General features: G+C 27.0%; 1 non-coding gene across 1 annotated transcript; it reads left to right on the top strand.

Annotated features, from left to right (window-relative positions):
• Positions 1-1,448: 1,448 nt before the first annotated feature.
• Positions 1,449-6,232, top strand: LOC107457401 (uncharacterized). Its single transcript, XR_011637898.1, has 2 exons — positions 1,449-1,577; positions 3,763-6,232. It is a non-coding gene; the product is annotated as an uncharacterized protein (transcript).
• Positions 6,233-6,374: the final 142 nt, after the last annotated feature.

Here is a 6,374-nt window from a genome sequence, read left to right as displayed (position 1 = left end):
ACATGTTTCAAACGCTCCAAAACTGGCGCTCATTTTCAATACTAGCCAGATATGAATGGGAAGAAACAAAAGGGATTTGAAATGTGGATGTTGGACTGCATGTGAATAATTACAAGCTTCCTAATACCGAAATAAATTTAGCCCTCTTTTTATGCTATGCTTACGAGGGGATGTGTAAACAGGCTTAATATTCTAGGACGTTTTATTAATGCCATAAATTTACACATAATTTTACCATTTATTGGAGTTTTCTAAAATTTATATTATTTAACAGATCATGAGTCTAAAAATAATTCAACAAAATTAATATTACAGTATAAATAAAATGTTATGCTGGTGGTATTTTGAGAGTTATTCATTATTTTGCTATATTTGTGTAAAACTGCACATTTGTTATTTTTTGGGTTGCATCGTAGCAAACTTGCGGAGTCTTCTGAATTCAGTTGTTGAAATTTTTATTTAAAGAAAGCATTATATTGGAAACACTGCAAGTATAACAATATTGGATATGCATTTTTTCAAGCTTGGGCGTAAAAATCAGTCACATGTAGTAACTCAGAAGTCTTACGATAAATTTTATCCCCTAACACCATAAAATGTAAAGTTGCCAACGAAAAAATAAAAGTAAGAAACAAAGCTAGAAAAACCACAGTAGCCGAAAGAGGAAAACAAGCAAGAAAAAAAAATGGCCAAGAAAGGTGAATCAGGCTAAAATCCAAGTGTATGTTCCAAGCACTTTGGAAGCACTTTTCCGTGGCACATGGAAATTTATACATTATATTATTCCATGGCACATGGAAATGTATATTATGCCAATTTGTCACTCTTGACCATTGTGGTTTTACTAGTTTGGTTTCTCATCTTTTTTTTTGTCTCAGCTATTGTGATTTTTTTTACTTTCGTTTTCCAACTTTTTTTTTTCGTTTGCATCTTTATGTTTTATATTTCAAATCACTTCTGTTTCTTCTCACTCACATTTGGCAAATCTTGAAAATGAGTACCTGTTTCTGAGTACTTGAAATATGTTGACTGGTATTTCCAATTTGTATATTTTCAAAGCTAATGATGTTTTTAAACATCATCATATCATGATTATGATATGATCGATCATATATCAGGTCAATAACTGAATAGTAATATCTTACTGCTTCAGTTTCTTGGGATTATTTATATCACACTTATCTGCTTAAGGGCCATAAAATTTGCCAAACTATTATTGATGCTGGTGTTACTTAATTAGTTACGTTAATATGTATTATTGAAGTTTTCCTGACTGAAACAGATAAATATTATAAAAACTAATACTAGACATTTTTATGTTTTCTTTCTTATAATCAATAAGTTAAGCAACTACTTGTTGAACTAAAGTATCAGAAAAGTGTTCTTCCTTTTTTTAAATTAATTTTTCTCTTGCTAATTTTTATTAACTATTATTTTATTTTAGGCTCTTTATTTCAAATCCTAAAGAGTGTATTTGGAGGTATTTTACTTGTCTACTACTCATGGGAAATTATATATTTTGATAGCATGATGCCAGGAATCCAACCAGCCTCTCCACTATCACCTTCACCAATTAAGTGTGTTTTTATTTTTTGTAATTTTTTTATTGTTTTAAAAAAACTGTATTATATAGAACTTTTGTCTAAATTTTCTCTTTCTTAAGAACTTGCTATGACAAATTGAATTTTTTCAGTCTTTCTGTAAGAAACCTTGCTATCACAAATATCTTTCTACAAGATATTTTTAATACTGATAATTATGAATATGCACGTAGACCAGTTTATTATAGCAGAAGTACTTTGTATTTATGAAAAAAGGTTTGCACGTATAGAATGAAACCATAGGTAAACTTTAAAAAAAAAAAAAAAATTGTACATCTTAGGCCTAAATTGTTCTTGGAAATAATCTTTTTAACTGAAAAATTAATAAAATGATTTGTCAGGTGAATGAATCAATATGAAAGTTGAACATCACATATTATAAAATATTTTTCTTAATAATTTTAAGTATGTTAAACATTTGGCTTATGTATTTTCTTTGTTTACTAGTTTGGAAATTAGAATCTTTTCAGAAACTATCAAACTTATCAGTCTTTTGTTCATGAGAAAACACAAAAAGTGTATTGAATAATCGGAGTTGAAGGTTACAGACAATCGTTTATTACACTTCCGGCATACAAGGAAAGCTATCTTTTAATAATAATTCTGCACGGGAATAAAAAGTCTTTTGAAAAATTCTGCAAAACTTGGGCTGAAAAAATAAATAAAAATTTTTTGCTGGATGAAAAATCTTTCTGTGAGTAGTACTCTGTAATGTTCTGTAACAGTATATCTGAAATTCGGTCACTGGGATATTCGTTTTGATAAAAAAAATATTCATAAATTTTTTTTTACTCATAACCGATGAATCTTACAAAAAAAAATTTGTATGTTGTACTAAATACTAGTGTATTGAATTAATTATAGTGCATTGAATATTAGGGTAAAAAATATTAGAGTATTGAAATGCTAAATAATAATGAAAAATTATTTACGCTAATATAGCTAAGAACTTCATTAATTTTTTTCTGTGAAAGGATGAAAACTGTGTGGACATTTTGTCATGTTTAGCATACTTGGAAAACAGATAACTTTTGTATCTTTGTTTTGAATTTCATTAGTAGTTCTTATGGTAATATAACCATTATTCCTTTTTATTCTATGTGAAGGTTAGAAGGACAAAAATAAATTTCTAATGTTAAGCCTGTAAAATATTTACTTTACTCTGAGTTAGATTATGATACATGAATTTGCTTAGTTGATTATTACAGCAGTTTCTTTCCAAGTATAAAATCACTATTAAAACTTTTGCCCCTGTGGAATGCTCAAGTGCCTAAATATCTCATCTATCATCTAACTGTCCCGCAGTGGACTGATCGTTAAGACACGGTTCCCAGCAGATCACCGAAGTCAAGCATCACTGGCTGCGGTCAGTGTGCGGGTGTGTGACCACTTGGATCAGTCTGCGTAGGGACCGAGGGTGTGCGGTATTAGTCCTCATTAAACTGTTCTACCGTAAAGTGCTCAACTTCGCGTGCATGTTGTTGGGCTACCGAAGCGGGGGTACCATCCCCTCTGCAGAGGATCAAAATTGTGATGGCTTGTCTTCGGATCATCCTCAGGGATGTTTCCCAGACCGTCGCCAATATCCCATTGTGCAGCTCTAGTGTGACGTAAATTAACTACAACAACAACAACTATCATCTAATTTTTAGAAAAAATGTCTCAATTTTTTCTCGTAACTTACAATTATGAAGTTTTTTTTAATAAAAACAACATATTTATATTTTTTAAAAGTTTGCAGTTTTTTGGCCATTTGAGTTAAGAGGACTAAATTAATTATAATTTTTGTGTTGATTTTTTATATAATTTTTTAATTTTCATAAATTTAGTCTAAATTTTCACAAAATAGGTACCTCTCAGAGAAACCTACACAGACCCCTGAGATTATTTTTTTTTTTTTAAATATCTGTTTCTACGTTATACATTTGGCTTAATCTTTACAACTGCTTTTCAACCACCAAGGGAATGCAATTAAAATATTTTTTAATTTTTTTGCTTGTTATTTAACACTCAGTTTTCTGAAAAATTGTGTTCAACTATCTGTCCAACTTGGTCTTTAAAATAACAAAAGCATGAAATAAAAATAGAAATACTCTGTTGAAATATTTCTCAATTTAACTTATGCATTCTTTGTGTTTGAAAAATTAGATTAATACTATAGTTCTTTATTTACAGAAAAATATCTGGTCCCACTTTGCATCTGAATTACACATTAGCTGTAGTGATTGGAGTATTTTTTACTCTCTTTATCAACTGGTACACCTGAATTCCAACAACAACAAAAATGTCCTTTTTACCAAATTATTTACCAAAGTTCTTTGGCTATTTTTTTATAATTTTATAACTGAATCAGCCTCTTTAGTGTTATTAATATCAGTATTGTAAAGAAATCTCACTTTCCTACATATCAATAACTATATTGTTTTTATGCACAGAAATGATACATATCTTTTTATTGTTTTGTTGTTTGAATTATTAAGTTTTATTTTAATCCATCATTATATCTTGTGATACTGTGCCTTCATATGATTGAAAAATTATTTGTAAGATACAAAGTTCTCCCTAGCAGGGCAGGGTGCTTCTTCTCAGAAAAGGGCAATTTGAGTTTCGAAAAGCACACCGTAAAAATGTGTAGTGTAGTGTAATAACTGAGTTTTATCCTCAACGATTTTTAAATTACTCTATTAATTTATGGGCCTATTTCAAAAAATAATGCTCTTTCATTATCAAATTAAGAGAAAAATTTATAGTTTTCAAAAAAAGTATAATTAAAGTCATCTTAAAAGACAATGACTGTGCACAAATTTTTTCAAAAAAAGTAAACTGAGGAAAATGATTAATTGATTAACAACTTGAATGCTTTTTCTATAATTTAAATTGAAAATTATGAGAAAATAAACATTCAAAAGTGCATTTAAGAAAAAAAAAGATATTTATTTGAAAAATTTGACATCACTTAAAAAAAATCCTCCCGAAAAAAGAGATACTTATAAAAAAAAAATTTAAAAAAAGCAGTTGGAAATTATCCTAACAAAATAAATGCTTGTAATTCTAATTAGAATTAAACCTATAAACACAAATAATTTCACCATTGTGTAATTATTATTTAAGCAGTGAATTAATTTTTATCAAAATAGAAGGCTTTGTTTTAAAGGGATGGCGGCTTATATTTACAAAAAGGTCAAAGAGGGTGTATTTATAAGGATTACATGACAGGTAGACAGAGAACACTCTAAGATAAATCATAAATTTTGCTTTACCAAAAAAGTTTTGAATTGTAATTGTGATCATGATTTGAAATTCTTTTTAATCTGCATGTTTGTTTTAGAAATGTTGAGAATGGTTTTTTTTTTTTTTTTTATAAGAGGTTAGGCATAATTTTCATGTACTAGTTTTAAGAAAACATTCTGATGTAATGCATCTATAAAAATGTGGAATGAGGCTCTGAAAAAGATTTATTATTTATAGTAATAAAGTTTTTCAGTTTTCAAAAAAAGGAATGAATATAGGTTTTGACATTAAGTGTTTTCTCTTTCTTTTTTAAAAGAAACATTTCATTTTTTTTCATTTTTTTAACAATGTTTTCCAAAAGTTTTATCAAGTGATTTCTTTCCCCGCACTTTTGTAATCCAAAGATCATGTTTGCAGAAATCATTTTATTCACATTTGATGTATTGGATTGTTTGTTTTGCTTATCGATTTGTGAAAAGCTCTCTCTTTTTCTCACTCTCTCAATCACCATATTTTTGCTTTGGGTAATTTTTTTTTTTTTTTTTGATAATAATAATTTTTGGGGTTAAGGTCATTATTATTACTCTATTTCTGTAAACAAAATGTATTTTTTTTTTTTTTACTTGTTTTAGTTTAAAATTCGAATTAATAAATCAAAGAGAAATTGTATTAAATATTTATTAAATACTTTTTAAAAAAAATTGTAAATTGGTATTCTTAAATGTTATTATTTTTTATGATTGTAACTTGTCTAATGTATTCTGGTGTAACTTTTGATGTATTCTGGTTTTAGTACAAACACGAAATTTTAATTGATTTCTGAAATAATTTAATATGCTGAATCATTTTTAGTATAATATGGGAAAATTATCTATAAAGTTAGTAAATAACCTTTATTCCAAAAAAATTTGACATTTCAAGAAAGTAATGTTTTTTTTATGGTTATTTTGAATTTTTTTTTTTTTTTTTTTGTGCAAATGTTTACGCAATTTATTTAAACATTATTTTGTATTACAAATTAATGTTTGAGTGCCGTTTACAATTACTTATCTTTTTTTTAAATATCTATCTGTATTAATTGGTTTTATAATCAAATATTAGTTATAAGTACATATCTTTGTAAACATAGCTTAGAAAATGCTTTTATTATTTTCATAAATTTGTTATTTATTTTCTCAATCATTATCTAAATTATTACATTTTTATAAGTTTATTACAATTGTTTTTTTTTTTTAAATAATTAACACAATGTAAAGTAAAGATCTATATATTTTTGATAATTAAAAATCTATTTTTGACAATTTCATTTCATATTTATAAAATAATGACTCTTAAATTCATTTGTATATTTGCATCCCAAAGTATTTTTATATTGTTGAAAAATAAATTTGAAAAAGAAATTATTTTGTTTGAATTATTTGATGTTTTGTATTTCATTTCTGTTGTGAACCCTCTCATAGTTCTATAAGTGGGAGCATTCTGTAAAATAATCCTGAGTTTTCTATAATATAGTTCGCTCCGTGTGGGTGGGTGTAATAAATA

Source organism: Parasteatoda tepidariorum, chromosome 10 (genome assembly GCF_043381705.1).
Source record: "Parasteatoda tepidariorum isolate YZ-2023 chromosome 10, CAS_Ptep_4.0, whole genome shotgun sequence".
NCBI classification, from domain to species: domain Eukaryota; kingdom Metazoa; phylum Arthropoda; class Arachnida; order Araneae; family Theridiidae; genus Parasteatoda; species Parasteatoda tepidariorum.
Note: the sequence above shows the minus strand (reverse complement) of the source record. Positions and strands in the feature narration are given on the sequence as shown.